General features: G+C 42.7%; 1 long non-coding RNA gene across 2 annotated transcripts in view; it reads right to left on the minus strand.

The window, feature by feature from the left end:
- Positions 1-587: 587 nt before the first annotated feature.
- The window catches only part of LOC102378724, a 53,082-nt gene continuing 36,027 nt past the window's right edge, over positions 588-17,642 (minus strand). For both annotated transcript variants that reach the window (XR_324667.1, XR_324666.1), the window contains exons 2-4: positions 4,076-4,183; positions 2,370-2,442; positions 588-733 (exon numbers count right to left, since the gene is read on the minus strand). This is a non-coding gene — a long non-coding RNA (uncharacterized LOC102378724). The remainder of the gene's footprint in view (positions 734-2,369; positions 2,443-4,075; positions 4,184-17,642) is intronic.

Below are 17,642 nucleotides of genomic sequence, written 5' to 3' on the forward strand. Positions count from 1 at the left end.
TGCCTATAGTGTAGTTTAGAGATACCCAAGTGATGGAGACTGGATGCAATCCAGCTGTCAGAATATGGAGCTCTGTAAGGGTACGCTTACAGCAAGGTGTGGACTCTAGTGTGCTTCTGGTGCATGAGCTAGCTTAGTATCTCAAAGATACAGTGCCCCACCTACTCACTACTGCTGGGCACACCGGAGAGACTAGCTAGTAAGCAGTGAGGATGGCTCAGAAGTGTCCCTGAGTAGCACCTGAGGATTTAATTCAGACTCTCTACATTTACTGTGTGTTGCTGATCTTGGGTATGCCACAGCAATAACAATAGTCAGGGTCTATTTCTTCAGCAGCATCCCCAGCACCAGGAGGAGAGTCGTATGGGCATGGATATCTGAGACCAGATTCTTATAGTTAACTCACAGTGAAAAGCACCACATACCCATACTCTAGCAAACCTTTGTTAGAATCACAGTTTCACAAAGGTTGTAGGAACCATTTCAGACTTTCATGAAAATGATGGAGAATAAAAAATGAGAACTTGCAGAGACTATGGTGTTTAGCACAGCTTGTAAATTCACATTTTAGACTGATTTTTTGTGTGCAATTAATTTAATCAAATGTAAGTCCAAAAGCCAAGTTAAGATTAATACACTGGATTAGTCTATGAAATACAACATCTTTGGACTCCAGCTGACTCTCATTGAAGTCATGAAGATCTTGTCAGTTTCAATGGGAGCTGGTTTGGACCTGTGGGTTGTAGAGAAAGGTACTTAATGACTGTATCAGACTTTGTTTTACCCCGTTTCAGAACTGAGGTCTTATTGTATTTTTTTAAAGAAAAATCCTATATTTACCTACTATTTCTGTAAAATAATTACTAAAACTTTTTTTCTTAGTCTGCTGAAGTGAGTAGCCAGTGTATTAGCTGGTGCAGTTACTCTCCAATGAACTTCCCCGATGGAGAAAGCAAGTAGTCAACATCCCCTGAAAGAAGATTGATCTGAGAAGGTTCTTATTTCTTTCCATAAGCAGGAACAAAGGAGAGCTCCTAGGGACTAAAGTGTCCATGTCCTACAATCCTGAAGTGTGATTCCAATACAGTGACTTTCAGATCCTGGGACATCTCAATAGTGGCAGACAAGAGACAGCCAGTATGCTGTCACCCTTTTAGGGCCAAGCTGATAGCCCATTAAGGTATGTGATAGACTGGTATATGACTGTGAGTTTTTTTAGCTTTATGAAAATTGTTCTAAACAAAAGTAACAGGTAATTTCTTTTCAATTAATACATTTTAGTATTGGGATTGTATTTTATGCCTCTTTGAAAGTTCACTTAATGAGAAAGTTCTTTATCTGGCCACGGTTGTGTGTACTTTAAAACAACCCCTTAGTCCCATGAAATCATGTTCATTAGAAATGATCTGCATTCTTTAATGTGAATAAGTATAACATTTTATATGAAGTCCTGGACAGATTGTGGTTTGAGAAACAAGAAGTCACACGGTTCTTGCAGGGAAGATGAAAATGCAAACTCTGGAAACAGTAATGCATTAATACAGAAATGTCTTTTACTGAACTGTTTCCTTGATCAATACAATTTCTGGACAAAAAAGTTCTTAGTTTTCAGTCATATCCTCATTTATATGCTCTTCACATGAAGTCTTTTTAATGAGAACATTTGGATTGAATAAAAACCAATCCAGAGAAACTGCCGGGTTGAAAAATAAAACACACATTCATAGAACAGCAATAATTAGAATGGTGCATAGGAAAACAAAACAAAAATTAAATGCTTCCATTCCTGGCATAGCTAAAGGAGTAATGCAGAAATAATAAGCAAATGCATTTTACAGCAAGAAGCTGATACTACACTACTCATTGGAAGACAGCAAATTCCACTCTCTAGATGTGGATAACTGTACATATTATAGTTCTTAAAAGGCCAAAACAAAAAAAAAAAACCTCCTAGGAATGACTAACCTGGTTTAGACCTTCACGGTGCTATATGTGCATCAGCAGTAGTACCAGCAATAGCTATAAATTACCTAGCCCATAACCAGGCCAGGACATCCACACAAGACAATTTATTTCTATATAGCTTCTTTCATTTGTGGTAGTACAAAAAACTCTTCAGAGAGCATCAAAGAGACAAGAACATTTTAAAACTGAGATTTAAAGAAGGAAAACAGAGAGAGGGGACATTACAAATAAAAGAGGCATGATACCAAGTGGGAGCTGAAAGGCAGCTAAGAGCACAGGAGTTCCATGAATGATCAGACCTCCAGAGCCAAGTTAAACTAAAAGCAGGCAGAAGGTAGAACAGCATGGCACTTTAGAGACTAACTGGTTCAGAGAGGCATGAGATTTCATAGGCAACAGCTTACTTTGTCAGAATGTCAGGGGGAGAGGTACTCTTCTTTTGAAGTTCCTGGTGTTGGACTAGCTACCCACCAATAACTGGAAAAATGGAGAGACCATTTTAAATTGGATCAAAGCTCATGCACGAGGTGATGTGTTTTATTAGACCAACTAGATATTTGCAAGCAAATGAGTTTATTTGCAAGCTGTCAGGCACACTCACCCTTCATCAGGCATAGAAGGGATCAGATTGTAAAAGTTCTCCTCAGTAGAAATGAAAATTCATATTTTATTTAATATTTATTTAATATTTTAAATTGGATAAATACATAAGAAAAGAAGTGAATGGGGAAGAGGGGTAAGGAATTTCGGGTTCAATCCTGCAAAGTACTCTGGACTCACCTAATAAACATGAATGTCCCACTGAGGTCAGCATATCGACTCAGATGCTTAAAATTAAAACATAAGTACTATAGGTTGATGGTAGTCTTATGCGGAGTTTAGAACATGGAGTGTATAGGGTGGTTTGGCTAGGGCTGATCCTGCCTCAGGCAGGGGTTTGGACTAGATGACCTCTGGAGGTCCCCCCTAGCCCTACGTTGCTATGATTCTATGCACTTTACAAGTACTATGTACTATTTAAGATTCCCACAGTAAGAAAGAAAATTATTTGGTCATTTTATTCTAGTCCCATTAACATTTAGTAGTTAAGGATTAAGAGGATCATAAAATGGGAAAACTTCAGTAGTCAAAAGAATTAAGAAATGCATGGATAAAGATTTCAGTAGCAGCATAACAAGTACTCCCTTCAGATAAAAAGGGGGAAAATAATTTGCCTTCAATGAAGGCAAATTAACTTTTCAGACTATTTTAGGCATGATCAAGGCTTCAGTTATAAAATATTCAGAAGTGACAACAAGATTAATATAGATGCTAAAAGAATAACTCTGTTCATAATCCAGACATAACTCCCAGAAAACAAAAAAACAAGGATGAGGAAAGGGAAATGCCAGGAGCTACCATTTAAGCTGAAATACAGAAGATTTCAAATTTTAAAAGCAATTTAAAAGAAAAAAAAGCCCAAAACATTTTGAGGAACAAAACAGTGAAATGGAAAAAAGTATAACACACATATAGACCATCAAATGGTGCATCTGTGTTTGTGTCTGACAGCTATTGGTATATGCATTCACATCCATTCTCTACTCATACATTTTCAAATCAAATGCATTGAAATACAAAGGTTACAATGACTGTGCAAAGAATTGCAATGAAGCAATACAAAAAATATTGCAAGAAAAAAAAATGATAGGCAGGAGAATGTGATCTAAACATTGATTCTGCAAACTCCATCAAAAACTCTGAGCAAAAAAGCACATTTAACGCTCTTTACAGAACAAATCCATATTGGTACAGAAGTTCAGTGGTGTGATGTAACTACCAATCCAAGTGGGCAAGGTAGAAAAATACTTGGCTTTCCAGAAAAAACTATGGGTTCAGTAAACAATTTCACAGCTCTAGAGTTGCATGCTGGCAACAGTAGAGCAGTGAAAATGGGATACTATGAGAAAAAGGAAGCACATCTTAAGATTCTTAAAGTAAAATGCCTATCCTCAGTAGATCAGTATGAATAACTTAATGACAGCATCATCTACCTGCTAGTTACATTATTTTATGCTAGTAAAATAAAGGAAAATGTTACTCAAGTCACAAAGGAAAATTAAACACTTACTGTATCTGCATTATCTGGACAGGCCCATCACAAAAAGGTAGATGGAATCATCAGAGAAACCTGATCATGGGAGCAATTAGAGATCTGTGCCCATTATTTGAGTATGCTCTGGAATAAAATATAGCACAGTTTAGCATTAGAATGGATATTCTCATTTAGCGAAAGTGTTTGCTAATGAAGCCAAACCAGCCAGCCCTCCATACTCAATGAGTAATGCAGAGAAGTTGGAAAAGGTTTCTAAACAGGCAGTGAAAAAAAGAAAACAGATCAAACTGATTTGTGAGCAGTTAAATTGGGATACGCATAACTCAGTCCTCCCTGGCAGAGCCCCAGGGATGAGTTAGGATTCCAAGAATGATGCATACAAAAAAGAAAAAAGATGACTGAAAAACAGATGAAATTTTGGAAACAAACGCATGCCTGTCACATTCAGAACTGCAAACACGTTGTTTTTATTAAAGCTTTCCGAAGATAAAAATCATAACGCAGGCAAGTCTAGAAGCAAACTAATGAGTCTTCCTCGGTGTATTTGATTTTAGCAACACTTCATGTTTCACTGCATGTATGTGTACACAAATGCACACTCAAATCTCCCCTCCTCTTTCTCTCTCACATGTATAACTATAGAGAGAGAAATAATTTTGCTGCAATTGCATACAAGTGAGATCAATGCAACAGCCACTTAACTTAGATCTAAAGAGGCAAATGAAAAAAGAAATGGATTTAATCACAGCTCTGGATTCATGGGAGACCTTGCAGTTAAATAGATACTTAAGTTTTCTCCATGTGAGGATTTATTTGTTCAATGTATTTTGCAAGTTATAATGGATGTAATTAGGGAAGGTGCACGGAGAAGCAGCAGGCCAAATTTGCCTTATTCTATGGCATGCTGTGAACAAAAAGAAAGGAGATAATAGGGGGCACAATAAACAGTCCTGGGGCCAATGCAGCCTTTCAGGGCAATCCCAGTGGCTCATCAAAATTCTTAATTAGAAATGGGTGTGAAACATTGAGTCTTGTCTTCTCACAGCTTGGTGATATGTAGAAGCCTGCATGTGCAGTCTGGTTTCCTTGCAAATGAGCTGAGGGTTTACATCCAGCCAGTAGATCCCACTAGTGGCAGCCTCAGCTGGAAAATATACCTTGCAAATGGACCCCAGTAAAATTTAAATTGAACACCTGTTGAGAACAAGGGAAGTGACCCTTTGTAATCATAATCTCTATCTCATCACTTCTGATTAGCAGTCACTAATAATGACAACAGTCAATTTAAACCCTGCTGTGCAGGGAGCAAGGAAACCAGCTTGAACAGTATGGGCAAGAGATCCACCAAACACAAAAGGATCTGAGCTTACTAGAAGAATGTAATTTGCTGCTTTTCTTTACCTGCAGCATGCAGCTTAAAATGAAACAAATGTGACTTGTAGCGAAGCATAATTTTAGATGACATTAAGAGTATGGACAGATGTAACCACTGTATGGTTATTAAATGACACCTGTTAGGTTGTAAAGGTGTGAACAGATGTTGCCTTTGTGCTACTATAAACAGTTTTATGACAGCACAAATCCAAAGAAAACAGACATCCAAGCTCCTTGTCAAAACCACAAGCCTAACATTTGTGGGTGCAACATAGGTTGCATCAATTTATGTTTGTAGTGGACATCCGTTTGCTTTCAGGAGGAAGAGCTAAGAGTTTCCAGGGTATGCAGGATCTGTCCCCTGAAGCCCTAGGAATACTTGCCCAGGTTCCCCAATTTGGGAAACCCCAGGTGTGTATCATACATCCCACTTGCAGAGATGCATGCCTGAGGAATCCCCAGGTGCCCCTTGGTTAGCAGAGAAATCTGGGGTTCCCTCATTTACAGAAGGGTGCAGAGGGGACACATTCTGGCACAACTCATCTGTTTCATTTGGCAATGTCTATTTATATTCTATCACATCTGCATGTTCATGTTATAAGTGTAGCAGAACTATTGCAACCTTAACATGGGTTTATTCAGGGTTAAATTTACAATTATTTACCTTGCTTTTATCATTCCAGGAGCACACAGATGTAACAGTTATATCATAATAGCTGCTGGGGATCCCACCAGCAACTCCTCCTCCCCTTTTAAAGCAGTTAAAATTATTTGTCCATAGTCTTGCAGATCCTCTATTTCTAAATCAGCATTAATGAAACTTTTGTGTTCAACCATTCTTCATAACCCACTTTATGCATTATTTATGCTTATATGTTTATTCGAGATAGATTCAAAATAAACTTGCTAGCCAAGCAAGCCTAGAAGGCGAACTTCAGTGTGATGCACCACAGCATCCCAAACAATGAAGAAACTCCGGACACTATCAAACTGACATTTCAGCTGTGACTAAAGTTTTAATAAGCATCAAAAGGGAAGTGAGGTGTTCCAGCCATAGGCCATAGTTGATAATTCAGTGCATAAAATATTCCATTCATTGACTAAAAATTAATGTCAGAAATGTGCGGGCCGGGAGCGACCCGAACCCTTTTCCGTGCTGCACGCGGGCTGTGGCCAGCAGCCCGGGCACGCCGGGTCGGAGAGGGAAGGCCGTCGAGCTGGAATTAGGCACAAACGCGTAGCAGTAGTTTTAAAGATTGTTTACTTACACCGAGATGGCAGTGGTGCAGGCTGAAAAACTTGATTGAGTTGCGGTTACAGACAGACAACACAGACAGTCTCGTGGAGGTTGCTAGGCTCCACGGAACAGAGCTCCGGATGCTCTGGGTGAACGAGCCACCAAAATGAGAAATCGTAGATACGTCTTATAAAAGTCGCGCTCGAAGACGGGAAGAGGTGGGCGGTGGATCAGGCCGCCAGGCTCCTCTGGATCTCACACAGGGTTTCTATTACCCTGCCGTGTACCCAGAGTCCCCACGAGATGGATGTGGAGTCCTCTTCGGCTTGGGCGGAAACCGCTCAAGCCCCTTATACGGCTAACAGTCCAATCGCTAGCCGCCACGTGTGAATAATTTAGCACTAGCCAATAGCGGGGAACGAATTTGCATACCGGTGGCGGGAACTCTTTTGCACCGTGCATTCCTCTTGCAACATGAGCAATGCACTCTGCAAAAGAAGCTGCAGAAAAGGCGGGAAACTCGTCCCTGCACCGGGGTTTTCCTCTGCAACAGGAAACTCTCCCGTGCAATGAAGCTGCAACTTGGCGGGGATAATTCTGGTGCCGAAGCACACACAAAATCATGCCTTTGGGTCATGACAAGAAACACCTATAATTTCTATGGGAGGAAAAAAGGCAAGAGAGAGAGACGGCTGCATAGAGGTGACTAGTGACCCAAATATATTTTTTTATGGATAATCAATTTTAAAGCCAGGAGGAGCCATTACAAGAATCTAGTATGACCTGCAAAGCAAAGGCCAAAGACCCTTATTGTATAGTTAACTTTCTAGAGCCCACAGATGAGACAGACTCTCGTTGTGCTACATACTGCACAAAATACTTTTACTTTTTCAGGTTTCATACATAATTATAGGTGCTCATCCTGTTCTCTGAACATGTATCCCATACAGTAAGGTCCACCACCCATAATAATATACATATTGACCTATTACAAAAGCAGCTGAGAAAGGAAAGAGAGGAATAAGTGTGCCCAGGAAGAAGGATAACCTAACAGGTCTGAGTTAGCATATCAGTGTTGGGGAAAACAGGTTCCAAACAGACAGAAGATAAGGATGTCCACCCACACCTCAGTTCCTTTACCTCTGCATTGTAAGAGTATAGAGGCACCAGTAGACTCTTGACTATGTTAGAAAGGCTGTTTACTTGCTTGTTGTGAAAGCTTATGATTTATACTGCATCAAGTATGACATCAATCAGAGGGTAATATGTGTCTTAATATTTATTTGGGTCTTTGCTTTAGGCTGAGCTGCAAGAATAATATGTAAAGACAATTCATTTATCCTTTTTAATCAGGCTGCCACAGAGAGTCGTCCCCACAGTTTCAAAACCAAATATTTCATCACTGTTCTATGGAGGTAAACTCTCCTATGTTATGCAAAATAAAACACCCCAAAGGGGAGGAGTTTTACCATTGACTTCAGTGACAGAATCAGACTAATAATGTCCACCCTTGAAAAGCCTACTGTAAGTCCCTGGGGTAAAATCAGTGGAATAATGAAAAAAATGGTGAATATCAGCAAATTAATTACACTAATATGTATTGCTATTTAGGGGGTCATCAATCATTATTTGTGACATTTCAGCCAATTGCTGCTCTTAAAAATAACTAGTTTTTGGAGTATATTATTAGTAGTGGGAGCTCATTTGTTGTTTCCCTTTTACTATTTCCAGGTGAAAAAGCTTCAGGGGTAGAAACAGGGAAAGAAAATGTCACATGACCAATTTATTTTGCATAACAAATTGCAGTCCGTGAGTATGAAAATTACTTGAAACTAAGCTGTGAATATTCCACTCTGAATAGCAAAGCAAAAAATACTGTTCAAGCAGCATCACACAATGGGATGCAAAAGAATTAAGACTCATTAACAAGCTGGAAAGAAGACATTCCTTTTTAACAATGATATTTTCTGAACCACGTGGTACTGCTATAATGTATGCTGAAAAGGGCTAAGATTTCCAGAGAAGCAGAACTACACGTATGGAAAAATGATTAAGAAATTACTTTGGCATCAGTATATATACTACTGTTAGCTGTTAATCCGAACTGAAAATTGACTCAGGGAAGTGAAGCCCAACATGAGGATACACAGTCTAGCATAATTCTTTACATTATGTAGCAAGGTAGCCCAAAGATGGCAAAGTGCTGTAATAACAGTGGATCAGGCATTGTGGTACAGAAGGTAGTAGCTTTGGATGGGGCCAGACTTGTTTGCCTGTGTTGCACAGGTAAGAGATGCTCCTGTACTTCCAAGAGGCTTTTAGAGAAGGAAGCTCTAAGTTTTAGCCATGCACAGTATAGGGAGAAGCACTCAGTTCTAGGTGTCCCTGGGTTTGTCCCTTTATGAGCATCCCCTTTTCACAAATGACTGATTTAGACCTTGCTGAACTATTGCCAAACAAATCAGTGGTAGCATAAGGAGTCAAAACTGGGACAAAATCATGACTCCAGTAAAACTAACAAAAGCTTTGCCATTGACTTCACTGGTTGCGTCCCCAACATTCACAGAGAAGGTTGCTCTTGAGCTAACATTATCTGCTCCTGCTGGCACATGCCAAACCTGAAAACATGACAATTTAGCTACTTTAGGGACATCCCCCACAGCTGCTTCTGAGTATATCAAGACTGAGGTCTTGAGACTGGCTGCAGAGGGTGGCCTGGAGAAGCTTCACTGTTGTATTTCTGGTTTAGTGCTTGTGAGTAGAGGCTTAAGGACAGCCCTCTGGGAGTGTCAGAGACACAGAACACCCAGTGGGACCAGGGTTGCAACTGAAGTCTTATGCTTATTCCTCTGCTGTAGCTGCTGAACACCTTCTTTTTAATAGATTATCAATCAATTCACTGTGAATTATTAGCTACTCTGCTTCACAAGACCCTGAAAACCCATCTATTTTTGTAACCTACTATCATCTTATCATTAGGACTAAGACACAGCCAAGGACAGAGGAGGAAGAGGACCCATCCATCTTTTGTAATAGTTTTCAGGGACTCAAGCAGAGTGAAATAGGATTGCATTAAGACATCCAATAGATGGAGTAGGATCTGCTCCCTGGGTTGAAAAAGAGCCCTGACATACCTAACAGAACAGAAAACAGCAGAATGATGTGCAGTCATTGCCTCCTGCCCCAACACAATGTTGGCAGCTTTTTATGCCAAAGTCATCTCTGCCAGATGATAGAATTAGGAACAAGATGTTTGGCAGGCATGTAATATAAAACCAATTAATAGGAGCAAAAGATAAGGTTGTATCTTTTATCTTAGCACAGTTTTAAAGGAAACATTCTTTTCTGTTATTCTTTCAAAATGGGGTTGAAGACTCAATAGGAAAAGAAAATTCAATTCAAACCCAAAGCACTCTAGTTTTTTTCATTCTAATTTAAGGGCGCTAGAGTTGACATCACCATAGCTCTGAGTATTAAATAGACACGCCTCCAGTTGTCCGTGATTCTGGAGGGGAAGCCAAGTGAAGAGAAAATAAATTGGCTTGTGTTCCTTTCAAATACACAAGCGACATGACTGCACTGCATTAAATCTGCGAATACCTCCAAATTTATGGGTTTGGATAAAATGTCACAATTGCTATTGTTCAAGAAGAGCCCCATGGTGGGGTGGGGGTTAATACTAAATTATTTAAAGCTTTTAAATCAACTGCTCTATGGAAACAGTTGGTTACATTACCTTTTACCCTCTAGACTTTGAAAGGGTCTACAGGAAAAGCACTGCCACCAAACTGCAGTCAGATTACCAGTACAAACCCAATCATGGAGTTCATAAATTCACTACAATTTACTGAAGGCGATAAGAAGCACAGCTCATGCTTTCACTGCCTGGAGGGATTTTCTTGCCTCAGCAGTGCCTTGCCCATACAGGTACAGGAAGTTATTTCCCCTCATTGCTTAGCATACTTCAGAATTAAATATCTGCACTTGAACTAAATAGAAGGAAAGTCGTTATTTAAAGAGATGTAGCAAGCAGGTTGCTATTGTTTGTTGAAAGTGTCTGTAAATGCTCAATGGGTATTAAGGGCTTTAGAGGGCAAATAGGTGTGACTCCACCAAAGGGATTCCCCTTACCACCCCCCACAATGCATGCACATGTACATACATACAGACACACATACACACACTCTGTTTTCTGAGGCCAATGAGGAGAAATGCATCCTTTCTATTAGGCTGTCTTTTTCTGATATGCCCTACAGCCGAATACAAATAATGATGGACACTATATATATATCCCATCTTGTATGAAAGCACACATACATTCAAGGAAAAGTGTGTTAGATGAATAGATTGGACCTATGCTGATATGCTGACTGTTGTCAGATGAAATTATACTTTTTGCAGCAGTCTCTGCACCCATTGGACCTACGAGGATCTGAATCAGGAAGGGGTCCCTCTGCAGTCTTTCCCAAAACATGGGTCATGGAGGACTAGATGGGGCACAAATAGGCTTATTCAGAGTCTTAGTTTCCATCTGTAAAAACTGTGAAAATGATCTTGAAATGTTACCCAAATATAACTACTGACAACAACTCAGAGAGCTAGATTTCACAGCTCTAGTGTGAACTGCCTCATTTATTTCAATAGAAGCTAGTTCAGAAGCCCATAATGACATTTTAAGGCTGTAAACAGGTGTTGTATTTATTGCAGGAGAAAGCCTTTTGTCCTGGGATCACACACAGATGTACATGCTTACTGTCCGACATCAAGCTTCTCTGCTACATGTTGGACAAAATGTACTGACATTTTTTACCTGGGACATCCTATTGGATGATTCATGAAGTTCAATAGGGCCAGGACAGTCAGGCTGTATGCTCTTGCCAGCCACATACTTGGATAGGAGCAGAAATGCAGCTTGGAAGGGCTACGTGTGTAAATGACTGTACCGCTCCTGTTTCAATCTGGATTAAACCCTGGGACAATCAGTCCAAGGTCAAATGAGACAGCAGTCCATACCCTGCTTTAAAAAAATAACCATTTCACTGCTTGAAGATAAAAAGAGCACATATTTTAGGAACAAGTATCTTGAAGAAACCTCTTGGGTTGGAGTCCAGTCCCCTGATACTAATGCCTATTAGTAGCAACATGGTGGTACCCTAAATAGCTGTTACTGTTCTAGGGAGCATCAGCAGTACAGAAAATGTTCTCATGGGGTGCACCTATATGAGACACTTTATTGCGCAGTAGACTAATTTACTGTGCAGTAAAACATCATCGTCGATATGTGCGCAGCATTTACTACATGGTAAATTAGTCTACTGTGTGGTTGGCAGATAGTAGATTAACCGCACAGTAGCTACTACACAGTAGCACATGTGTAGATGCTGACTGGGAGCAAATCTACCTCCTGGCCAGCCACACTAGCAGGGGGTAACCTCCTGCTTGGGCCAGAGCCCTGTGGCTGGGAATTCCTCCTGCTGCATAGAAGGGATGGCTCTTTGGCTGTCCCAGTCTGGCCTTTAGACCCCTGGCCTGACCCCTGCAGCCTGTGCCAGCTGCCGCCTGTTCCTGGATATCAAGTCCCAGGAGTGTGGGCATCTGCTGGCTGCAGCAGGCCCGCAGACCCTGGTTCTGGCCCCTGGGGTCTGTTCCACCACCTGCCTGTCTCCCAGGCACTGTGCCTCTTCATAGTGGGCATGTGCCAAACCCTGCCAGCACCCATAGTCTCTGCCTCAGCCCCTGAGGTTCCTGGAAGCAGTTACAATGCTAGCCTCTCCAACTTCGCAGACTGTAAACCTCATACCGGTGTGGGGTGATGCTGAGGTGCACAGGCAGTTTGCCCAGGACAGCTGCTTAAACACCCACATTCATGAGGCCATAGCAGCCCATATGAGCGTGGCCACCAGTGGTCTGGGAGGCAGTGCAAAAAGGTCAAGGCTCTGTGGACCCAGTGGGTCTATATCATGGACCACAACATGCAGTCTGGGGCTGCCTGCAGGACATGGCCTTTACATGGCAGCTGGACCACATCCTGGCTGTGACAGACCCTGGACATGGCCGCTGTGTGTACTTGAGCACAGGCAGCCTGCTGGAGCCTCTACCAGGGCCGGGTAGTGATAAGTAGTTTGTGGGGGAGGGCCCCTTGGATCACCAGCTGTCCCTAGGCTTGTCTGGCTACACAGGGAGCCCAGGCCAGCACCTTCCCTGGCAACTCTGGGCTTGCAGCCACAGCAAGGAGGACATGCCATGACCTGCTCCAGCTCCTCCTTGGAAGGGGCCACTGCCAGGGAGCCAGGCACTGTGCCTCTGTGCCCTGGGACACTGCAGGCAGTTGCACCATCTCCCTGCCAGCAGGAACCAAGTCAGACCACTGGGACCTCCTGCCACACCTGTCTGATAAGCCTCGCACAGGGAGAAGGGGCAGGGCAGGGAAGGGAGCACTGCGGTCATCTATGCTTGTGCCATGCTTGTGCCTGCTTGCCCCCAGGTTGCATGCCTGAAGCCAGGAGCCCCACACAGGGTGGGTGAGGGTCCACCTTCCCCTCCACTCCCTGTCCCTGCTACCCCCTACCTTCCTCTGCCCCCCAGAGTTTCTCCTCCAACATGCAGGGAAGCGGGAGACAGTGCAGAACTTTATGAACTGGCCAGTGCTCTCCCAGCTAGGCAGCCAGGGGCCTGTAACATGCAGAAAAATGTGTTGGTGGCACTGGCAATCTCCTCAGCTGCCAGGGTCAGGTACTCATAGTGTAGGTGGCGGCACACAATGTGGGGAAGTGTGGGTTTGCCTGGGTTGCTGTCAAAGCCCAGGATCCTGCATCACATTCTCAGCTGCACCCAGGGTACCATGATGATGATCATCAGCAGGGTGTAGTGGATTAGGTACTCCTTGGCATGCTCAAACAGCTCATCATGGCATGCCAGGGAGACTCAGCAGGGGCATGCTTGGGTGCAGGACATACACAGCAGGGGCCCTGGCATGGGACACCTCTCTGGAGAGGGCTGCTGGGAGGAGGGTGGGGGCATCATCAGGTCCATGTCCCAGCCAAGTGGAAGCCCCACACTCCCTGGCCCTATGCAGCATGGGCCTGGTGCCACAGAAACAAACTGCCTGGCCTGCAAGAGGAGAAGGTGGGGAGTTGGTCCAGAGCTGCTGTTGCAGCTGCTGGAAGGAGCCAGACCTGGTCCAGCCTGGGAAGGGGTCAGGGAAGTCAGACTACCTGCAGCAAATTCCAGGCAGGCTGCCTGCCCCAGCAGATGGAGTGGGGATAGACGGCTTGGCTGGTGGCTGCCTGTGGCAGATCGCATTTGACCAACTTACCATGGTTCCTGGGCACCTGCGGGCACATGACCCCTGATAAAGTACATGTTATCTCTAAATGTTGCAAACTCTTACAAAGAGCCTCTCTGTGCTCTGAGCTCCACAGGTCCAGCAGCTGCACACCAGGGACAAGCACCAACCATGGGCAGGGATGCACCTTGAAGGATGCCACCACTGTTGGCCAGTGCCCTCTGCAGGTGCCACCTCTACCAGAGAGAGAGAGCAGGAGGAGTCTATTGTTGGGGGTGGGGGAGTCTGTTGGGGGCAGAAATAAAGACTGATGCTTGAAACTGTCCATAGTATGCATGGTCTTGGGGTTGTTCTGTGGGCCTGGGGCCATGGGTGACCACCCAGGTGCTCTACCACGGGTGGTGGGAGATGAGGTGGTTTTCAAGTAATTTACAGACGCAATGCCCTGTCCACTGCTGCCAAGGGGGAGGATGGGAATTATTCATGACACACTAGTCACAGGTTCCCAGGACAGCATCCCCTGCCAGGCTGAGCCTGCCCCCTCCCCATACCCAGAGCTCTTTGCCAAGCTGTGGAGCCCCTGCCAGGCTGCATTTGACCCCTAGAGCTGAGTCTTCCCCCCCAGGAGTCCATATCAGGCTGCACCTGCCCCCCAGAACTGCTGGTACCTGGGCAGCTGCAGCCAGAGCCTGCAGCTTCCCCTGGCTGCTGCGGGGAGGCAGAGTAGGGCAAGAGCAGGCCTGGGAACCTGCCTACCCCATTAGGAGCAAATCTGTGCCTGAGAGGGCATACATGCCGTCACGTTCCCAGTGAAGGCTTACTGCACCTTACTGTACTACATGGGAAGCGTAAATCCCATTAATAGCATACGTAGAGGCGCCCAGGGGAAAATGTTGCTGGTAAGAAGTCATTGCCCTTATCAGGTATTGCTGCAAGCAATTATTGAATGTATCATAGGGAGAGTCATATAATCTTTATCTCATTAAGGATATCTACACAAGCACTTCCCAACAAAAAGGCTAGCAGGATGGATGTCAAGGTGGGGTAGGTCTCAAAGGTGGCTATGTGATAGCAAGCAGAATTTTCTTCATCCTGAATGAAGATAAATTTTAGCAGCTTTTGAAAGTGCGCTGAAATAAAACACGCTTTTGCCTCTCTGGTCCTTATCTTGAGTGGAGTAGTAGTCAGATGGCTTGAAATATGCAAAAAATTAAGCTGTGATTGATCAAAAAAAAAAGCTACTAAAACTAATGAAGCAGAGCAAAGTAAACATAGATGGGGGATTTCATTTAGAAACCTATGAAATGGAATCTGGGGAGGATGAAAGCATTTTATCCTGAGTCGGAGATTGTAGGCCTTGCCAGGACAATGCATTTTGCTTCAACTGTTCATTCTAGGCAACTCTGAATTATGCCTCACACAATGGGCAACTGGACGTGGAGAAGGAATTCTGCTGCAACATCTCCTGAAGTCAACAGAGCCTTTCCACTGACTTCAATAAGCACTGGATCAGGCTCTATGGTGCAACCACTAATTTAGCCTTCTTCTTTTTCCCTTTCACACAGGAAATCTGAATGAAGATACTGTCGAGAACATTAGGTGTTCCAGCACAAGTCACTTACCTCCTGCTACTGATCTAATCATCATGACATGGAAGAAATTCCAGTTTTTATGGTAAATAATTACTTCTCTTTTTATACTGCTGATCGGAAAGCAAACACTTTGAGAATTGACCCTAACAATGTCTTTCAGCAGTTCTGTTAATTGCTAATGACTCAGGGGCAAGGTGCTTCTCTCTCTGCTGAAAGGAAAGCTGCTGAACAGCTGTCAGAATTCTTCTGACACATCCAGAGCTCTGAAGGAACATTACAGCATGTTCCCCTAATGTTCAATTATTCCAATCAAACTTGAAATCTTTCATCAATGGCTGGGGAAACACTAGACTGCTAGTGATCAGCTCTTGCCTGGTTCCTCTCATTACAAACACTTTAGAAACAAATCGTATGAAAAAGCTTGTGAGTGCCATAATGACTATAAGCTCTCCTTCAAAATAAGGACAGTGGATATTTTTTGATTCCACATGGACAGCTGTACAGATTTTTGTACAGTATAACACTTATTTGGAATCAATGTAATTTAGTTAGTAGTTCAATTCCCAAGCCTCGTTATCTATTTACTGTAGACAGAGGCACACCAAGTTTGAGGGCCACTTGTAAACAACACTGCAGTGGAAGGCCTTCACTACTGGAATCTGCTCAGACTGAATGTAGACCCTGTGTACAGTTTGTGGGTAGAAACTGGACTTCACATGTGCAGGCAGGCACATACTCAAGATTAATTAACCACTTGTACACAGTGAGGACTGACTGAGTTTCCAAATACTTTGTTAAACAAAGTTGTTTATCAAAGAATTAGGGCAAGCCCCTTGGATTAACCTAGTGGATAGCATGCAGTCTGTGAGCTATATGTTGTGCACCCATAAGTTTTTTTCTTGCTATCCATCACTGTAGCATCTGAGACCCTACCCCACAAAATGAGTTCCTAATATGTCTCCCTTTTTGGTAGTGAAAACTCCAATTGGGGTAGGCTTTTTATGTTGGCAGGGACTCAGAGGCAAAATGGGGTATAATGGAGGTTCCCCTGACTTCAGAAGGGTTGAGTATTACATTTTTCTGTAGTTTGTTCGCATTGAAAGGCTTTTTGCTATGCTTCAGGAGTCAGCAATGCCATCTTGCATTATCCAACTTGAATTAAATCCCCTATAAAAATAGTTTTTAAGACAAAGACTACTGATCATTTTCACTGTGAGGCATTATACATAAAGAACTCCAATTCATGTATGAGGGCATTGCAAATGCGAGGGCATTGCATGCTTTTGACCTTTTTTTCTAAGTTGGTGCAATCATTCACATTCAAAAAATGAGAGAGAGAATGAGTTTTTACATCCTTTCAAATTAATACTATAGAACAGTGAAGACTGAAACTCTCTCCAAGAACCAACAGTAGGATCTGGTCTACATATAGTTTCTTATGCTCAATACATACAGGTAGAAAAATGAAAAACAGAAGCCATAGGCACACATCTTATGCAAAAGGAAAAATTCCATGTACTAGAAGGAAGTTTTGTACAAATTCAGAGTTCTTCCCATAAAGAGATATTTTTCTTAGATCTCATAAAAGAAAACAGTCTTTAATTTCCCATTCTAGAATATTGTGCCATCTGGACTTTTATTCCATTTTTCAGGCAACAAATATTTTCATTCCTATTTAAGCTGGATGTGTCAGTCGTCTCTGCAACTTAATTTATATTTATACTTATATTGCTAATTTAGAATAAGTATCAAGCTTTATTGGTATTACACTGATCATCTCCTGAGAGATTTCACCACTTCAGTGGCAAAGCTATTAGCTCTGTACAAGGAATGGATTATGTAGCAGACATGCAGGACTTCAGGGAACAACCTAGATAAGGGATGGAATTTACTATGGGACTTGAACCTGCACCTATTAAAAAGTCAACAGGAAAGCTCTGATTGTATCGGTGGAGCAAAAAAGAAATCACCCTAACTCAAAGGGGTCTCTATTCTACAAAGTCATCGGGGAGGCAGAAGTAACAAGTTTTGTAATACATGCTAACCTTTCATTTCAGAACTGAAAACCCCCAACACTATTGAACAAATCCTTTC

This window comes from Alligator sinensis, unplaced genomic scaffold (assembly GCF_000455745.1).
Source record: "Alligator sinensis unplaced genomic scaffold, ASM45574v1 scaffold824_1, whole genome shotgun sequence".
Taxonomy (NCBI): domain Eukaryota; kingdom Metazoa; phylum Chordata; order Crocodylia; family Alligatoridae; genus Alligator; species Alligator sinensis.